Consider the following 19,871-nt stretch of genomic DNA (forward strand, 5'->3'; position numbering starts at 1 on the left):
TCCCTCTCTTCTGGTGAAGGCTGTCATATTTGCAGCACGACACATGTCTTCACCAAAATAGAAATTGCTACTGCCTTGATCCTGAACTTTCAGTCTAAATGATTCTGAAAAATAAAATCTGCTTTTACAACATAGCATCTTGAACATATTATCACATGGGATTCCATGCTGCCAAAGAACATAATCTTATTTTTGGATTCATAGCTCATCAATTCATCTACGGCAAAAGCTACCTCTTCTAAATTATTAGATTTGATTCTAAAGTAAATATTACAACAGGCTCTGAATGTCCTGTCTAAAATCTTCACACTTAGAAGGTTCAACTTGTAAATGAAAGCATGAACAAAGGAAAGGCACACCATCTTTAGCACTGTCTCTATAAATGTTTCCTATATTCACAATCTTCAATGATTCTTCATCTTATCACATCATTAAATGCTTTTTGAAATAGGAGCCATATGATCAGAAGGCTGCAGGCTGTAATAAGAAAAGAGAGTAACTATGTGATCAGAAAGAGGGATGATGTCAGAGCACTAGAATGGTAGATGGAAGTCTGCAATTTATCCAGAAAAGTCTCTTCCCCATCAAATTTACCATCAACAACCATCACAAGCCAGAAAAATAAAATCACATTCAGAGCTTGAAAGGAGAACAGTGATAAGCGAACACTTTAGAAAAGCCTGTAATACTCACTGAGTGGACTTGAAACACTAGACTGCAAGATCCGTAACACTTTTTTTTTTAAAAAAAATTATTTTATTTATTTGAAAGACAGAGATACAGAGAGGTAGAGACAGACAGAGAGGTCTTTCATCAGCCGGTTCATTTCCCAGATGACCACAATGGCTGGAGCTGAGCTGATCTGAAGCCAGGAGCCAGGAGATTCTTTTGGGTCTCCCACACTGGTACAAGGGGCCAAGCACTTGAGCCATCTTCTGCTGCTTTCCCAGGCTGTAGCAGAGAGCTGGATCCGAAGAGGAGCAGCCCAGGCTAGAACTGGCACCCATATGGGATGCCAGTGTTTCAGGCCAGGGCATTAGCCCACTACGCCACAGTGCTGGCCCCAAGACCCATAGCACTTTACAATTAAGACAGTCATCCATTTATTTAGAACACTAAGCATATGTTAAAATAAAACATTACCATTGGTATCGGTATTTACTTCCAACTAGCCTTTCTCACTCAATTTTTCCTATAGAATTGAACATAGTCTCCCATGCAAAGAACACGATGCATATCTATATCTGAGGTCTGACATTTCAGCAAGAACCAAGATGAGAAGCCCCTTTCAGTTTTTCAGAGGCCCTGTGTGTTGAGTATTGAAGAGTAGACTAGGTCATGTTGACTGCTTGTTATTGGTCACAGTGTGCTAGAGAAGTGACAGATTTTCATTTTTTAGTTCGTTCATTTTGCTGTATAAGTATGTATGTATGTATACATATCTTATTTATAAATAGTTGTCTATAACCATATACAGTTGCTATAGTTATATACAGATAGTTACTATAAATATTTGTTACCCAAATATCTGATGCATAGTTTTTACATTGAATGAGAAAATCTGAAAATCCTTGCTAAAAGGATCAAATAATATTCAGTTTTGTACTTCATATTTCCCAGTTCCTCTCCTCATTCTTCTACTCTTCCCTCAATTCCTCATTCTCTTTATTTCTTTCTCCAGCTCCCCTCTGGAAACAAAAGGTCTATAAGCCTTTTGGCACACTGGGTATTTGTGAGAGTTGCCCTTTTGTTCTGTTTTATAATGTCTTCCTTATATCTAGGAACAGTTTATCAGTAATTACTGTATATTCTCAAGTTGGTAATCTAACAGTGGTGGGTATAGTGTGTAAATGTATTTTTAGTTCAGTCTTATTGCTTTCTCAAATGTCATGAACACAGTTGTTTTCTCTGGGTTTGCTGAGACTTGACTATGAGCTCCAGTTTGCATGCCATTCATGTGGGAGGAACCTGGGCTCTATTCATACAAGCTTTTCCTGCTACTGGAAATTCACTATCTCCTGGTCTCCATCATTGCAGGGTACACTTAAATGATGTACTGCATGCATAACTTGGGGAACGCTACTACTACTACTAAATAAGTGTTTCATAAATGGGATGCCATGTGCACATATCAAATTAGGCCAATTTATAAAAATCAATGTGAAGAGAATAATATTGTTATATTGAGCTGGTACCCATTAGATTATTTCTGGAGAGATCTTTGGACACATGCCTCAAATACTTAATCAGCGGCATCACCTTGGTGGCACCAACTATACTTCTCAAATCCATTGTCTTTAATGATACCACAATGATCTATTATCTAATATCTACCTTCTATCAAAGATCTACACAGAGTCAACCTGCTTACTGCATCCTACTTACTGTAACATTACAGTAGACACAAATTAGAAAATTAGCACCTTCCAAAAAAGATGTTCAAACAACAATTATGCCATCCTACCAGATACAATATTCTTTAAGCATGAAATTTTCTTACGTGTGTGTGTGTGTGTGTGTGTGTGAAACATTTATATTTGGCTACAAAAAGAAAACCTATTAAGGAGGGCTAGAAAAAAAATTCCCCTTATGAAATGTCTATTTTTGTCCAGCAAAATAAAGATACAGGGACTCAATCCGAATTTTGCATTTTGGAACCATTAGAGTTCACATGGGTCATTCACCATTAAAAATATATTTAATACTATATTTTTGCAGAGGTGTTGCCCTATGATTACTAATAACTAGTAAAAATTTTACTTTATTAAGTATCCTTTCTTCTTCAGGACTGTAGGAGAAATAAAGCATTCTCATGGCCCCAAATCTAGTACATAGCAGAAAAGTTTGTGAGCACATGTGGAAGAGCTCATGTTAACCCAGGTTTCTCATTCATTCAGTGCACTGGTTATGAAAGTCTTCTGATGAGCACAATAGGCCTGTGAACTGATGAACATGGATGGGGGGGCAGGAAGAACACCAACGAGACTCTCCTCTCCTCCTCTGATGAGAAAACTTTGCCTGACCCATTCATGTGCCAGGAAAGAAAGAAAATGTCTTCATCATTCCCCAAATTAATTATCAGCAGTTTCTAGGAGAGACAAAAGATGGACAAGGCAGGGACACAGAACACACATTTCCAACCATCTGCAGACCATATAACAGACTATTTAAAAAGCTAATATGTAAATCAAGGAAAATGATTAAAACAAAGAGAACTTACCCTTCAAATATGAGATTCTTTCTGAAAACATTCGTCATTGCATCAGTGAGGTAGCTGTAAATGGGGAAAAATGCAGCAATCACAGTATCCCCATCCTTGTAAAAACTGCGTTCCATCTTGAGAAAGCAGTTGGGGTCATCGTGACAAGTCACAAGGAAAAATACCTGCAGAAAGAGCAGCAGAGAAATCAAAGCAAACATCTTAGAAGTTTGTGAAAAGCCCTAGGACACAATGGCAGTGGAACATGCAGTGCTAGGCAGGAGTACACATGCAGCATCTGTCTGGGTGTGTGTGCCTGTGTGGCATATGCTCTCATCATATGTGTGTGTGACTGAGTCAAAGCTACTTTAATACCGCTCCATCTGACTTCTTTCAACCAGCTGTCCATCCATCCATGGGGTTTCTGGAACCCTTTCTGCCCTGAGGCTCTGCAGCTGAGGTCTGCTGTCCAGGTGAAAAATAAGGAAAACATGTTTGGAAATCATCCTCTTCACCCTCAGGGGCATAATTACCTACAAGTTCATGAATACAAAGACCCAAGTGAGGAGCTCCTATTAGTTACATTTGGTCCAAAGGCATTGTCAATAAACTCTCCAGGAAAACTTTTTCCAATTATGCACGTGGATTACCACAGAAGCACTATGGGAGGCATCAGGTGAAGATCTGTGATGGCCCATCTCAGTCAGGATTCAGACAAGAAAACTCCAGTATCACACACTCCAAAGGCTCAAAGAGGAAGGCAGCATTCTCCCACACCCAGGGTTCAGGGCAGCACACACTGCCTTAATGTACACAGACCCCAAACCAATCCTGTTTACAGAGATACAAGTACGTGTGGGTCAGCAGAGTCGTAGGATGACATTCACAGTAAATAACACTCTGACATCAGAATTAACCTTTAAGGCTTCCTGGTCAGGCTGAAAGGCCTGCGAGAGCATTTGAGGCATGAAAAGCCAAGACTCTAAAAGCCAAGACAAAAATTATCTTGCACAGAGGATCTCTGTGAGACCTCAGAGGAAAGAAAGTGTCATCAAAGAAGGAGACACTTTTCTCTGAAGGGAGGAGAGAATATCCACTGTGCTTATGGCCGTGTCCAAAGACCAATGGAGTCTATGGTCACAAAAGGCTTCCATAGCCTTGGCAGCCCATGACAAGAGCCTCAGATGATCACTGACGTCATAAAAAAGAGTGTTAATTGTTTAAGGAACAACAGTAGTCACTGTGAACTTGCTCCCCATGTAGGACCCCTGTTCCTATTGAATTGTAATATGAGAACCAACTGCAAATTCTCTCCCCAAACTGTATTCTATATGTTGTGTGTGCGTAGGTGCAAATTGTTGAAGTCTATGATTAGCATGGAGTTAGTTTTCTGTATATAAAGTCATACTAAAAATGAACCATAATGAAGAAGGAGATGGGAGAGGAAGAGGGAGATGGGATGGGAGCTGGATGGGAGGTATTAGGGAAAGAACCACTATATTCCTAAAGTTGTATCTTTGTAAAAATGCATTCATGAAATAAAAATTAAAAAAAAACAAGTATGTGTGGGTTTTAATTACTGTGGAAACAATAATCACCCTGAATTCTACATGATTTAGATTACTAATACAATGAAGAAAAATATTATCTATTCAGTTGAATAGGAGAAGTAATTCTAAATCAGAGAGTGAGTATCACCTGTTCTTGCTAATGCGTAGAAACTCTAGAGTCAGTCTGAATGTACACGATGCATTGAGCAAATGCTTGGAAGGGAGAGGACGAACTGCATGCACATAAGGAACCCTCATAGAATCCATGGAAAATAGGTATTATGAAAAATTATGCACAGGTTTCAAAATATTTTGCACCCAGATACACTCATCATTAATATCCATTTCCATAGTTTCTGATGTCCTCTGTACACACTCTACACATGACTGAAATATCACAGCACGATTACTGAGTGTTAATCAGAACTTAGTACATGTGTTTTGAAGGGGTTGGCACTGTGGCATAGTGGGCTAGTTCTCCTCCTGTGGCACCAGCATTCCATATGGGCACCCACTCTTGCTCCAGCTGCTCCTCTTCCATTCTAGATCTCTGCTTACAGCCTGGGAAGGCAGTGGAGGATGGCCCAAGTGCTTGTGCCCCTGAGCTTGTGTGGGAAACACAGGGAAGCTCCAGCTTCTGACTTCGAATCCGCTTTGCTGCAGCTACTGCAACCATTTGGGGGTGGAATCGTGGATGGAAGACCATTGCCTCTGTTTCTTCCTCTTTCTGTCTGTAACTCTGCCTCTCACATAAGTAAATGTAAAAAATCTCTCTAAAACATGTGTAAGGAATAATAATGCTAACTTGATTTAACCATCTGCTAAACACACGCATGTCATGTTTTTCCATGACTGAAGTGGTTGTTTCTGTTCACTTAGGAAGTAAGTTCACCAATTTAGACTACAGGAACCTAATTTGGTCATGGTATATACTTTTTATGGAACATAGATAGAGATGGAATAGGATATGAATTTCATTCAGGAAAGGAAACAGTCTGTCCATTTTGTGTTGTAATCATGTGGTCAGATATGGATACCAAAGTTGAGCTATTTTCATGAAAGAAATGTATTTTTTAGAAAAAGATTTATTTATTTATTTGAAAGGCAGACATAGAGAGTGAGGGAATGATCTTCCATCTGCTGGATTGAAAGTAGAATAACTGATACTTAGAGTGGCACCTACATGGGACTCTCATGTCACACACAGTGGCTTATCTCACTATGCCACAATACTCACCCATCAAAGGAATTAATTATAACTATTTTTCCTATGAATTTTACTTTAATGAACATGATACCTCCTTTAGCATGTGATAGAACTATCCAAAGGAGCTAACAATCACCATGAAAACGGTTGTAAACTTTTTAACTGGGAACTGATTTTCTTTAATTGATAAAGAAACACTGGATTTTGAGTGAGCATTACGGCACAGTGGGTACGGGCAACATCTAAGATGCTGGCATCCCATGCAGGTGCCTGTTTGAGTCCAAGCTGCTCTAGGAGCACAGAAGCACACTTCTTTGATAAAAGCCATCAGAGAAAAAAATCAACTAGAATTTCCACAAATGCCTAAAAATAAATGAAAATTCAGAAACAATAAGGAAGAGAACATGTGCAACCCAAAGTAAAAACAATATTGAAACTTGAATATGAAGAGATTGAAAAAATGCATGAAATGAAATTCAAAACATAATCCATAGGGTTCCTCAGAAGCAATGAGCAAGATTCATGAATTAAATCTATAAATGACATAAATAAGTTTCCTATTACACTGAAATTCTGAAGAGAAATAACAATGAAATCTTAGAAATGAAGAATTTAATTGTCCAAAAAATGTGGTGGGTTATGGGAGGGAAAAGCCATTGTAATCCATAAACTGTACTTTGGAAACTCATATTTATTAAATAAATGTTTTAAAAAAATACAGTGGAAAGCCTTAAAAACAATCTTGATGAAGAAGTAGAACGTACACCTGATCTAGAGCACAAAATTTTTAAATTTTTCGGAGAGGAAGAAAATACAAAAATCAAAAGTGTCGCAAATTTATAGGACACTATTAAATGTCTGAATACAGGTCTCAGGAGCTGAGAGGCGGCTGTGAGAGTAACGCCGCGCCCTCCCCGCGGCTGGGCCAGCCCGGCTGACCGAGGTCCTCGTGATGCAGCCTCGAGACCAGAGGAGGCCACGCCGGGCGGCGCCATTTCCCGCTGCCACAGCCACCTGCTCTGCACGCGTTTCCTGCCTCTCTTCTCTCCTGAGAAGACTTCAGCGCCTCCCAAGGCATCTGGCGTTGGCTGAAGAACCAAATAGGGGATAGTGACGGCCGGTGTGCGGATGTCTGCTAATTCCCAGCGTGGCAGGGAGGCGCCAACTTGAGAGGCTCCACAGCAAAGAGCCCCTGGGGTTGCCCCCTTCAGGTGCGTTCCTGCAGTCGCGGGACCAGGTTCCAACCCAGCACCATGGGCGCCCTCTGGCGGCTGCAGACGGCACTGACCCCGACGGAAAGGCAGAAAGGCGGGAACAGGCCTGGCTGAGGCAGAGGTCAGAACTGCAGGAACGTTGCCCTCAGCTGGCGCCATTTGTCCCATTTCAATCAGGTGACTCCTCGGAACCGCTGCGGGCCCCTGACGAGGAGGTGATTCTGAGCAGGACACCTCTGACAGAGGACTGTGTTGGGAGCGCCTTAGCAGTAGGATTGTGGTGGTTTTCCTCTACAAATGCATCAATTTGGATTTAGTTGCCCTGTGCTGCTACTTGCATGACAAAGGCAGGAAAGTGAATTCCACACGGAAAACAAAATAAATGTCTGTTTTCTTTTAAAGACAGGTGCAGGCCTGTGGTAAATGTGAAAAATGATGTGACAATTATTCTTAGGTGTTTAAATTTAACTGAAAAGTGATCCCTATTAAATATAAAGGTGGGAATAAGAGAGGGAGGAGATGTACAGTTCAGCACATGCTCAATTGGACTTGCCCCAAATGGTAGAGTTAGAAATGTGCCAGGGGATTCCAATTCAATCTCCTCAAGGTGGCATGTACCAATGCCATCTCTCTAGTCCAAGTGATCAGTTTCAGTTCACAATTGATCATAATGATAGGATCAAGAGTCAAAGGGGTCACATAAACAAGACTAGTGTCTGCTAATATTAACTGATAGAAGTAAAAAGGAGAGAATGATGCAACATTGGAAGTGGGAGACACAGCAGACTAATAGAATGGCAGATGTCCTAAACAGCACTATGGCCTCAGAATCAGCACTTAAGGCACTCGGATCTGGCTGAAAAGCCCCTGAGAGTATTTCAGGCATGGAAAGCCAAGATACTCTGGCAAAAAAAAAAGAAGACCTAGGGAGAGCGGCAAGATGGCGGAATAGGAAGGGAGCACATTGATAGTTCAGCAAGACACAGGTTAATAAAAGTGGAGATACTGCAGGGTCAAGGAGAGTAGGGAAGAAACAGCAGATGAAACTCTTCCGGAACTAGTGATTCACTGTAGACCTGCGTGGAGAGCGTGGGAGCCCAAGTTCGGGACACCAGCGGCAGACTCAACGCACCAGCGCTGGAACGCGAGGTGAGCCGAACCTCAATAGCCCGAGACACCAGCGGGCAAGCGGAAAGAGGAGACTAGAGGGAACGAGGCTTGAAACTCCATGGGGAAAGGTTCACCAGGCTAACTAGAAGAGAGAGAAGAAAAAAAAAAGTGACCAATACGGATACAAGTTTCTCTCTCTCCGCTCACCCTTCAAAGGCTAGCAAGACAAAGAGCAGGCGCCATTTTGATATATGTCATAAGCAGGGCGACCTCAGGTCTGCACCGGCCCTGAGCCTAGCAGAAAAACCTGACTCTGGGGGGAGGGGTGAAATAACAGGAGATTAGGATCTAACTTGGCAACCCACTGGGAGACTGCAGGAGAATTGGAGCCCACACTGAGGGCAGCAGAGATTCCCTGTGTGGTCCTTGGGAAAGAGCTTCCAAGCTCTGGCTCCTGTGGGTATATCATTCGCCTCTAACTACCTCCAATTCCGTTCAGCTGTGTGGAATTACTTCCCTTTTGAATAAAAAAAAAAGATTGAAAGAAAGAAAGAAAGAAAGAGAGATTTACCACGCCTAACCTGGGAGTGTCATCTTTGACACACCCTCAACCCTGAGGAACCAAACACAGCTCTCAGTCCACACTCATCTCAAGCCTCTAAGGCTCCATCAAAAGCAGACAGTCCACTTAATATAGAGCCATAGTATAACAAGAAAAAAACACCACAGTGAAGAAACCAAATATCTCCAACATGCCATACAACACACACAAAAACCGAGGTAACAAGGAAAAGCAAGACACTATGACGCCCCCAAATGAAAAAGACACCCCAATGCAAGATTATGAAGATGATGAGATAGAAGAAATGCAAGAAGCGGATCTCAAAAAATTGATAAGAACATTAAGAAGTTCTCAAAAACAAATTCTTGAACTACAGAAAGCCTTAATGGACAAGATAGAAAATCTCTCTCACAAAATTGAAATCTTAAGGAGGAATCAAAATGAAATGAAACAACTAGTAGAACAAGAAACTGTGATAGTGACGAGAAATCATAATGAAATGAAGAACTCAATAGATCAAATGACAAACACATTAGAGAGCCTTAAAAACAGAATGGGCAAGGAGAAGAGAGAATATCAGAGTTAGAAGACAGAGAACAGAAAAGGAAACAGGCAAACCAAAGTAAAGAAGAAGAAATTAGAAATCTAAAAAATACTGTCAGGAATCTACAGGATACTCTTAAAAAACCTAACATTCGGGTTCTAGGAGTTCCTGAAGGCATGGAGAGGGAGAAAGGATTAGAAGGCCTTTTCAGTGAGATACTAGCAGAAAATATCCCAGGTTTGGAGAAGGACAGAGGCATCTTAGTACAGGAAGCTTATAGAACCCCTAGTAAACATGACCAAAAGAGATCCTCACCATGACACGTTGTAATCAAACTCACCACAATGAAACATAAAGAAAAGATTCTAAAAGGTGCAAGAGAGAAAAGTCAGATTACTCTTAGAGGATCTCCAATTAGACTCACAGCAGACTTCTCATCAGAAAGCCTACAAGCTAGAAGGGAATGGCGAAACATAGCCCAGGTACTAAGAGAGAAAAACTGCCAGCCCAGAATATTATATCCTGTGAAGCTCTCATTTGTGAATGAAGGTGAAATTAAGACTCTTCATAGCAAACAGAAACTGAAAGAATTTGTTGCCACTCATCCTGCCCTGCAAAAGATGCTTAAAGATGTGTTACACACAGAAACACAGAAACATGGTCACCAATATGAAAGAAGGTAAAGGAAGGAAACCTCACAGCAAAAGATCACAGGAAGCTCAATTTCTCTTTGACATAGAATTAAACTCTGATGTTCTGTTAAAGCAATGTGTTCAAGTAATCTATTATGTTATCTTGATGTCTGCTAAATTCTAATTGTTGAAAAACAGCTGAATTTTTATTAAGAGCTATGGGTTATTTAAATATGTGCTTATTTTCAAAGATTTGAATAATCACCTTGTAACAACGATCAAGTTTGGTCTATGTTATTTCATGATTTTAAGGAATCGTATTTCAACCAGAATTTTGGATTTTGAGCCTTCTTGGCATTCTTGACAGGCATTCAAAAAATCAAAGTTTCAAACAATCTGGACTCTAAAATTTCCAGTAAATCCTGGACTTTCCTTTTTCCAGTTTGGGCCCAACTGAAAAAATCGAAGGACCTATGTCTCTCATCTTATGGAGACACCAACTAATTAGGCTATTTGGATTATATTAGAAGTACTGTCAAAATCTTTACTAATTATATACTGAATCGATCTTCTGTATATAAAGATAATTGGAAATGAAAAGGAAAAACCTGGTGTTAAATTGGAAATGGCATAGAAAAGTAATTAATTTTTAAAAAAAATTTTAAAAAAATCTCTGTCTTTAATGTGCTGTACACTCTTATTTAATGCTATAACTAGTACTCCAACAGTATTTTTTTTCAGTTTGTGTTGCTATATGGGGGCAAACTGTTGAAATCGTTACCTAATATATACTAAACTGATATTCTGTATATAAAGAGAATTGAAAATGAATCATGATGTGATTGGAAGGGGAGAGGGAGCGGGAGAGGGGAGGGTTGTGGGTGGGAGGGAAGTTATGGGAGGGGGAAGCCATTGTAACCCATAGGCTGTACTTTGGAAATTTATATTCATTAAATAAAAGTTTAATAAAAAATATGCTTTAAGATGCAAAAGATCCTATGCAATAAATAAACTGTTTATCTAGAGGAGCTTAAAAAAAAGGAGTACTGTCAAGATGTTATGTGGTACCAAATTTTAAGTTTCTATAATGGAAAATGCTATTAATACAAATGTTTGAGAATTAAAAAGTCTAATGATTTTGTGTTACTAGACATGATAGTTATCTTAGTGAAAAAGCCCCAGAGGCCTAAAGGGTTAAATACTTGTAAAATCCTACAGGTGCTTTTAAAAATATTGTGAAGTAAGCAAGTGCCTCTTGTTGGTTGATGAGTTTATAATTTTAAACATGGAAACTTAAAGTCTTTTGTCATCCACAGTTATATATGATGTGCTGCTCATAAAACTAAAGTGTTGTTGGTTCTGTGTTTAGCTGTCCTCCTATAGGTTCCTATGGACTTTTTCCAGCCACTTCTATTGTATTCAGTACTTTGGGATGGCTCTGTAAACAGATGAAGCCAATAATGTGTTAACAGTACCAACTGAGAGAAAGTATGGTTAACTGAGGTTACTAAAAACAAAAAGCAATTCAAATCCATTGGCAATCGAAAAAAAGAGTTAAAGATTTTAAAAGCTATTATTAAAATTGCTATATTGGTCTATTATGCTATGTTATATGTGTGTAAATATTGTATGTCCACATGGGGGAATTTTATTAAGAGTTTTATTTTAAATGGCTTATAGATAAGATTGTCCACAAATTGTAGCTGCTAAAATCAATCAAAGATACATTTTAATTTCTGTGACCTGAATCTGTGTATCATATGTTTTAAACTTGTTGGTAGAAAGAAACTAAAAACATTTTAGATAGTTGTGCTTAAGTTTACTGGTTAAACAAACTACACCATGTTAGATATTTAAGAGGTGTTTTCAAATATATGATCCTTAAAATTTATAGAAGGCATTGGAGCTTCTGGTAAATGTTTTCTTAAGTTGTTATCTAATGGTTGAAACTGTTTGCTAAGTATTCATGTAATATTGCTATTGTCAGCAAGCGATCTAGGACTTGCTCCCTCATTTCTCTATTCTAAGCCCAACTTGTTCTTTCATTTCTCTATTCTCTTCAAGATAGGAAACTAATTCTATTATGAAGGAATCTGTAGGACGCACAATTTAATCTTTAGACCTTATAAGAGAGATGGCTAACATTTTCCTGTAATAGCATAGCCAAATAATAACTTAAATAATAATCTCATAGCTAGATTCACTTCGCCATCAGTGAAGTATACAGTAAGTAGAAAAAACCTCCCTTTCAGACCAAAGGGAAAGAAAGTTTTAAAGTGAGAATATAATTTTCCTCATGGGCATTGTCTACCTTAGAAAAACTATTACAGAACATGCCTGTGACTATAGACTTGTAGTTCAGGCCACTGAAGATTAGAGATGGGACTTGGGCACTCTCTTGACTTGCATCCTCTGGGCTGCTTTAACACAAACCGGGAGGAAAAGAAAGCTAGGCATCAGAAGCAATGGGTGGCAGGCCTATTAGTGGCTGATCTGTACAGTGATCTGCCCTCAAGGAGACCCAACAGGCCAGTCCACTGCAGTGGCTTTCAATGTGGTAAGCCTGGGCTTCAGCAGAAGTCAGCTTGTGAAGAGCCCTGGCAGCTCTGCCAAGAGCTGGATCACTGGAAATGGACCTGCCCTGGAGTCGAAGGATGCCCAGGTCAGAGCCAAAGATCTTATCGGCTCTAAGCTGAAAAGCCCTTCACTCAGCCCAACTTCCAAAGTGACCACTGCAGCTGAGGGGATGGTCACGTAGGGTCAGCAACATTGCAGGCAGAACTGTAAATTTCTTGTTAGAGATGCCCCCTGCCTTTACCTGGCCATCTCTCTTCCCAGGCCAGCCAAGTAATAAAAGTGAACAGAGTGCCTTCCCCTAGGAGGTTCACACCTCCCTTAGGATGTACCCCATGTGAAGAGATAGATAGGTCTGGGCCTCTTAACTTACAAGGCCTAAAGCCCACCAGATTATTATCAAGCCCCTTCTTTCAGGTTCTATTTGCCTCTCAATCAGAAAACTTAATTGTAGCTTAGACAGCACCTTTCTTAGCTCCTCTAATAATGACTCTGTCCTTTGTTCTAGACACTGTCTAGCGCACTTGGGCCTCATTCCTTTGTAATCATAACCGCTACTCTACCACCAATGGCTCTACTCCCAACCTGTGTGTACTGATGGTCCTCTTCCCCACTTAATGCTGTATAATTGTTCAAACCTGGTAAATGCCACTCTTAGGATCATTGGTTACTATCCTCACTCTGTCTTTTATGACCTTGTCTAAATATAAGCAGAGTTGGCAAACTTGGAAGGCTTCCATAGCCTTGGCAACTCATGACGACAGCCTAGGGTGGTTACTGGCGCCATAAACTAGAGTGTCAATTTGTTGGGTCAAGAACAGGAGCCACTGTGCACTTGCTCCTCATGTGGGATCTCTGTCCTTAATGTGCTGTACATTTTGATTTAATGCTATAACTAGTACTCAAACAGTATGTTTCACTTTGTGTTTCTATGTGGGTGCAAACTGTTGAAATCTTTATACTAAATTGATCTTCTGTATATAAAAAGAATTGAAAATGGGCAAAATGTTGAAATCTTTACCTAATATATACTAAACTGATCTTCTGTATACAAAGAGAATTGAAAATGAATCTTTACATGAATGGAAGGGGAGAGGGAGCGGGAGGGGGGAGGGTTGCGGGCGGGAGGGAAGCTATGGGAGGGGGGAAGCCATTGTAACCCATGAGCTATACTTTGGAAATTTATATTCATTAAATAAAAGTTTAATAAAAAAAAAGAATTGAAAATGAATCTTGATGTGAATGGAAAGGGAGATGGAGCGGGAGAGGGGAGGGTTGCGGGTGGGAGGGAAGTTATGGGAGGGGGAAGCCATTGTAATCCATAAGCTGTACACTGGAAATTTATATTCATTAAATAAAAGTAAAAAAAAAAGAAGACCTAAATGAAAGATCTCAGCGAGTGAGATCCCAGTGGAAAGAATGGGGCCATCAAAGAAGGAGGTACCTTTCTCTGAAGGGAGGAGAGAACTTCCACTTTGACTATGACTTTGTCTAAATAAGATCAGAGTAGGCAAACTCAAAAGCCTTCCATAGCCTTGGCGACTCATGACAAGAGCCTAGGGTGATTACTGACGCCATAAACAAGAGTGTCAATTTGCTAAGTCAACAACAGGAATCACTGTGCACTTACTCCTCATGTAGGAGCTCTGTCCTTAATGTGTTGTATAATGTGAATTAATGCTATAACTAGTACTCAAACAGTACTTTACACGTTGTGTTTCTGTTTGGGTGCAAACTGTTGAAATCTTTACTTAATATACACTAAATTGATCTTCTGTATATAAAGATAATTGAAAATGAATCTTGATATGAATGGAATGGGAGGGGGAGTGGGAGATGGGAGGGTTGCGGATGGGAGGGAAGTTATGGGGGGAAAAGCCACTGTAATCCAAAAGCTGTACTTTCAAAGTTTATATTTACTAAATAAAAGTTATAAAAATAAAAATGATATGAGGCAAAGCACTGAAGAATATATTCTTCAGATAATGCATAAACACCAACAACCCAACTAACAATACTAAATAATATATCATCAAGGAGATACCATTTGCATGTCAAGTCAGGACATTGTTTAAAAAGATCAATGTGAAGGGAATAATATTGTTATCCCCAGGTAGTATCAATTTCCAGTATATTTCCAGAAGGTTCTATGAACATTGCACCTAAAAACTGTTATCATATGCATTGCCTTACATCCACACATTGTATTTCTTAGGATCCATTTGCTTTAATGCTGATGCAAATATCTATATACTACTATGTATCTTCCATCAAGATCTATATACTCGGGGCCAGCGCTGTGGTGTAGTGAGTAAAACCACCAGCTATACTGCCAGCATCCCATATGGGTGCTGGTTTGAGACAGCTGCTCCTCTTCCAATCCAGCTCCCTGCTATGGCCTGGGAAAGTAGTTGAAGATGACTCAAGTGTGTGGGTCCCTGCACCTGTGTAGGAGACCCAGAACAATCTCCTGGCTCCTGGCTTTGGATCAGCACAACTCCAGCCATTTTGGCCATTTTGGGAGTTAACCAGCAGATGGTTAACACTCTCTCTCTCTCACTCCCATTCTCTCACTGCCTCTGCCTTTCTGTAACTCAGCATTTCAAATAAATAATAAATAAATCTTTTTTAAAAAGATTTAGTTGTATGCTTTTGCAGACTTAAATTTTTAAAAAAATCTGTATACTCTGCTCCTACTTCATGTACCCTGCAAGGAGAAGCCAATCTGAAAATTGGCATCCTTGAAAAATTGATGTATGCATCAAATTATACTAGACCTACAGTATATACTACTCCGTAGGCCTGAAATCATCATATACCTATTTACATAGACAAGTATTTAGGATGTTTTGTTATGGAAGGGAAATATGTTAAAGAGGGTTGGAAAGAGGATAATTCTACTTTTGAAATATTTTTGTAATTATGTGTAGAAAAAGATACGGTATACACCTTGAAATTTGTACATGTGAACCATTAATGTGCACCTGGGCTACACTCGTCATAAAAATCTATTGAGCATTAGATTTTTGCACAGGTGGTGGTACAAAGACATGTATTAGCCTTATTCAGTAACACATCTTTTTGGGAAATTCTTTTATTTCTATATGATTTTAGAAGATATAAACAATTCTCACATACCACTGTACTTTGCAGAAAGTAGGGCAGCACATGTAGAAGAGCTTACCTAACTGCACCTGTTTCAGTGCAAAGGCTTGGAGAGAGCCCTTTGCTAAGGCACAGGAGACTACTGTGCTTAAGAACAAGGAGATTGAGGCTGCAATTGTTGTGTAGTGGGTAAAGATGTTGCCCATGATGCCAACATTCCAAATGGGCACCAGTCTGTGTGCCAGCTGTGCCACTTCCAATTAAGCTCCCTACTAGTGGCCTGGAAAAAGCAGTGAAGGATGGGCTAAGTGTTTCAGCCCCTGCCATCCATATGTCAGACTCAGATGAAGTCGTTGGCATTAGTCTGGCCCAGTGCTGGCCACTGCAGACAGCTCAGGAGTGAACTAGCAGATACAACTCTCCCTCTCTGTCTCTCTCTCTTTCTCATTAACTCAGACTTTCAAATAAAATTTAAGAACTTACTGAAACAGTATTTTTACACTTTGTGTTTCTGTGTGGGTGCAAACTGATGAAATCTTTACTAATTATATACTGAATTGATCTTCTGTATATAAAGATAATTGGAAATGAAAAAAAAATCTGGTGTTAAATTGGAAATTTAATTAATTTTTTAAAAAAATATTATGTAGGATCTCTGTCTTTAACGTGCTGTACACTGTTATTTAATGCTATAACTAGTATTCCAACAGTATTTTTTCACTTTGTGTTGCTATGTGGGGGCAAGCTGTTGAAATCGTTACTTAATATATACTAAACTGATCTTCTGTATATAAAGAGAATTGAAAATGAATCTTGATGTGAATGGAAGGGGAGAGGGAGTGGGAAAGGGGAGGGTTGTGGGTGGGAGGGAAGTGATGGGAGGGGGGAAGCCATTGTAATCCATAGGCTGTACTTTGGAAATTTATATTCATTAAATAAAAGTTTAATAAAAAAGATTTAGTTATTTATTTGAAAGTCAGAGTTACACAGAGAAAGGAGAGGCAGAGAGAAAGGTCTTCCATCTGCTGGTTCATTCCCCAATTGATGACAATGGCCAGTGCTCTGCTGATCTGAAGCCAGGAGCCAGGAGCCTCCTTCAGGTCTCCCATGTGAGCGCTAATCCAAAGCCACGAGCCGGGACTCCCATGTGGGTGCAGGAGCCCAAGGACCTGGGCCATCTTCTACTGCTTTCCCAGGCTGCAGCAGAGAGCTGGATTGAAGTAGAGCAGAAAACAGGAGATGAACCGGCATCCATATGGGATGCCAGCTCTGCAGGCAGCAGCTTTACCTGCTACATCACAGTGCATGCCCCAAGAACTTTTTTTAAAATAATACAGAGATTGAAAGACAAGAAGAGAGCAGACAGACTGTCCTCTCATGAGAGTTAATAACTCACTCCACCTTTGAGAGAGTGAGGGTGAAAGCCCATGAGAGTATTCAGGCATGGAAAGCCAAGACACTGTGGCAAAAAATGACCTACATGAAAGCTCTCTGTGAGTGAGATCCTCAGGGAAAGAATGGGCCATCAAAGAAGGAAGTGCCTTTCTCTGAATGGAGGAGAGAACTTCCACTTTGATTATGGCCTTGTCTAAACAAGATCAGAGTTTGTGAACTCAAGAGCCTTCCATAGCCTTGGCAACCCATGACAAGAGCCTTGGGTGATTACTGACATCATAAATAAGAGTGTCAATTGTTAAATCAACAATAGGAGTCACTGAGCACTTACTCCACAAGTAGGATCTCTGTCCTTAAGGTGTTGTACTATGAGAACTAACAGTAAAACTAGTACTCAAACAGTACTTTATGTGTCTGTGTGGATGCAAACTGTTGAAATCTTTACTTAGTATAGAGTTAATCTTCTGTACATAAAGATAATTAAAAATGAATCTTAATGAAGAATGGGATGGGAGATGGAGTAGGAGATGGAATGGTTTGGGGGTGGGAGGGTGGATATGGGGGGAAGAACCATTAATCCAAAATCCATACTTTCAACATTTATATTTATTAAATATAAGTTTTCTATAAAAAATTGGAATTTTTCATTCCATTTTGGGAAACTTTGGCAGTTTATTAACTTTTTCTGAGAAATTGTAAACTTCATCTAGTTTTTAAAATAGACTGAAAAATTATTCATATTGTATTTGTAAGGTTAAAGTATTTCTTTTTTAAACATGTATTTATTTATTTATTTATTTGAGAGTCAGAGTTACAGAGTAACAGAGACAGGGAGAGACAGAAAAAGTGAACTGGTTCACGCCCAAATGGCCACAATAGCCATAGGTGGGCCAATCTGAAGCCAGCAGCCAGGAGCTTCTTTCAGGTCACCCATGTAGGTGCAGGGGCCCAAGGATTTGAGCCACCTTCCACTGATTTCTCGGGCCATTAGAAGGGAGCTAGATAAGAAGTGAAGCAGCCACGATTCAAATCAATACCCATATGGGATACCAGCACCACAGGCAGAGACTTAACCTACTACACCAGAGCCAGCACCAATGTTAAAGTACACAAGACAAATTGTCCTTTGATTTGAAGTTATTTTCTCTTTATTTCTGTCCAATCTTATTAGAGATTATCAATTTTGATTTTTACTACAATCAACATTAGCTTTATTCATCCTTTTGTTACATTTCTTCTCACATTTATCACTTTATCCTCTGGTTTGTGTTGAGTCTGATGTTTTTATAGCTTGTGGTAAATGCTTCAAGTACAGAATTTCATCGTCTCAGTGAAATATAAATCTTTTAATTGTATAAAAGTATATACAATCTGGAATCATACATTTCTGTCTGTATTGAATTGCAGCAACATCCCCACAAAATTTGATAATGTTTTTCTATTTGAGACTCCTTAGGATTTCTGTTGAAGTCCAATAACCTCTAAGTTATTGTAAAGATTGTAAAGCAATTTCCTAAAATCAAATCATGTGGACATTGAAGTTGGTAGGTGCAGAGTTCTTTATCTGTGCATAGGGAACATACACAGAACTTACACTCAGTGTGCATGGAGAACACTATCATACACAGAACTTACACTCAGTGTGCATGGAGAACACTATCTCCAACTGACTCCTGGACTATCTTGTCAGGCTCAATACATGTCAAAGCAAAGTAGAAATCATGGTTTTAAAATCCATGCTGTTTATCATGTTTAAAATCCAGTTGTAAAATCAAAATCATATGTAACAGAAAAACAACCTAAGAAAATTCACAACACAGAGGTGATCCAGCATGTCACCATTCACAGTTACTAATCTCAGTAACTCCAAATTAGCCATGCTGGTATGCAAAGTCTACAATATTGCTTTTCTGCTAACTGTTCTGTATCATGCCACACTCAATAAGGCCCACATTTTCCATCTTCCAGTCATACTGAATCTTATTTAGATTCTCCGAATAAAAACGAACATGATACTTAGTGATTTTTGCCATTTTGAGTATTCTACCAGGAATCTGTTATACCATGGTCCATCTACCCTAGGACTAACACTGCTGATTACCGAGGAAATTATAAGGTGGCTGAACAGGGAAGGGCACGCTGCTCTAGGCTAGGTGTAACTAGTAAAAATGAAAGTGGATTAAGTATATTCCTAGGGGAGAGTTAGAGAGAAAACTGCAGTGGAAATTCTACGGAAAGAAGAGCAACAACATACATCAGTGTGGAATTTGCGGACATGCAGCACAAACATGGGCACAACACATGACCCCAAGCCAAGAGCCTGAAAGTGCCAGCTTTGGACAGTGAGGTGAGATTAGACCTTAGTGGCCTGTGCCACTGGTGATACAGGGTTTGGCATGAGCCCAGCCTGGAGTACAAAGGGGGAGAAGGAAACCATTGACCCATATGAAAAAAAATGCTCAGGATCACTAGGCAAATCAAAACCAAAATGAAGTTTCACCTCACCCCCATTAGAATGGCTTTCATATAGAAATCAACAAACAATAACTGCTGGCAAGTATGGGAGGGGAAAGGTACCCTAATCCATTGTTGTTAGGACTATAAACTGGTGAGGCCATCATGGAAGGTGGCACAGATAACCTCAGAAATCTGAAAAATGATCTACCATATGATCCAGCAATCCCACTCCTAGGAATGTATCCAAACAAAACAAAATTGGCAGATGAAAGTTATCTGTACCTCCATGTTTCCTGAAGCTCAATTCACAATAGGTAATATG

Source organism: Lepus europaeus, chromosome 20 (genome assembly GCF_033115175.1).
Source record: "Lepus europaeus isolate LE1 chromosome 20, mLepTim1.pri, whole genome shotgun sequence".
NCBI classification, from domain to species: domain Eukaryota; kingdom Metazoa; phylum Chordata; class Mammalia; order Lagomorpha; family Leporidae; genus Lepus; species Lepus europaeus.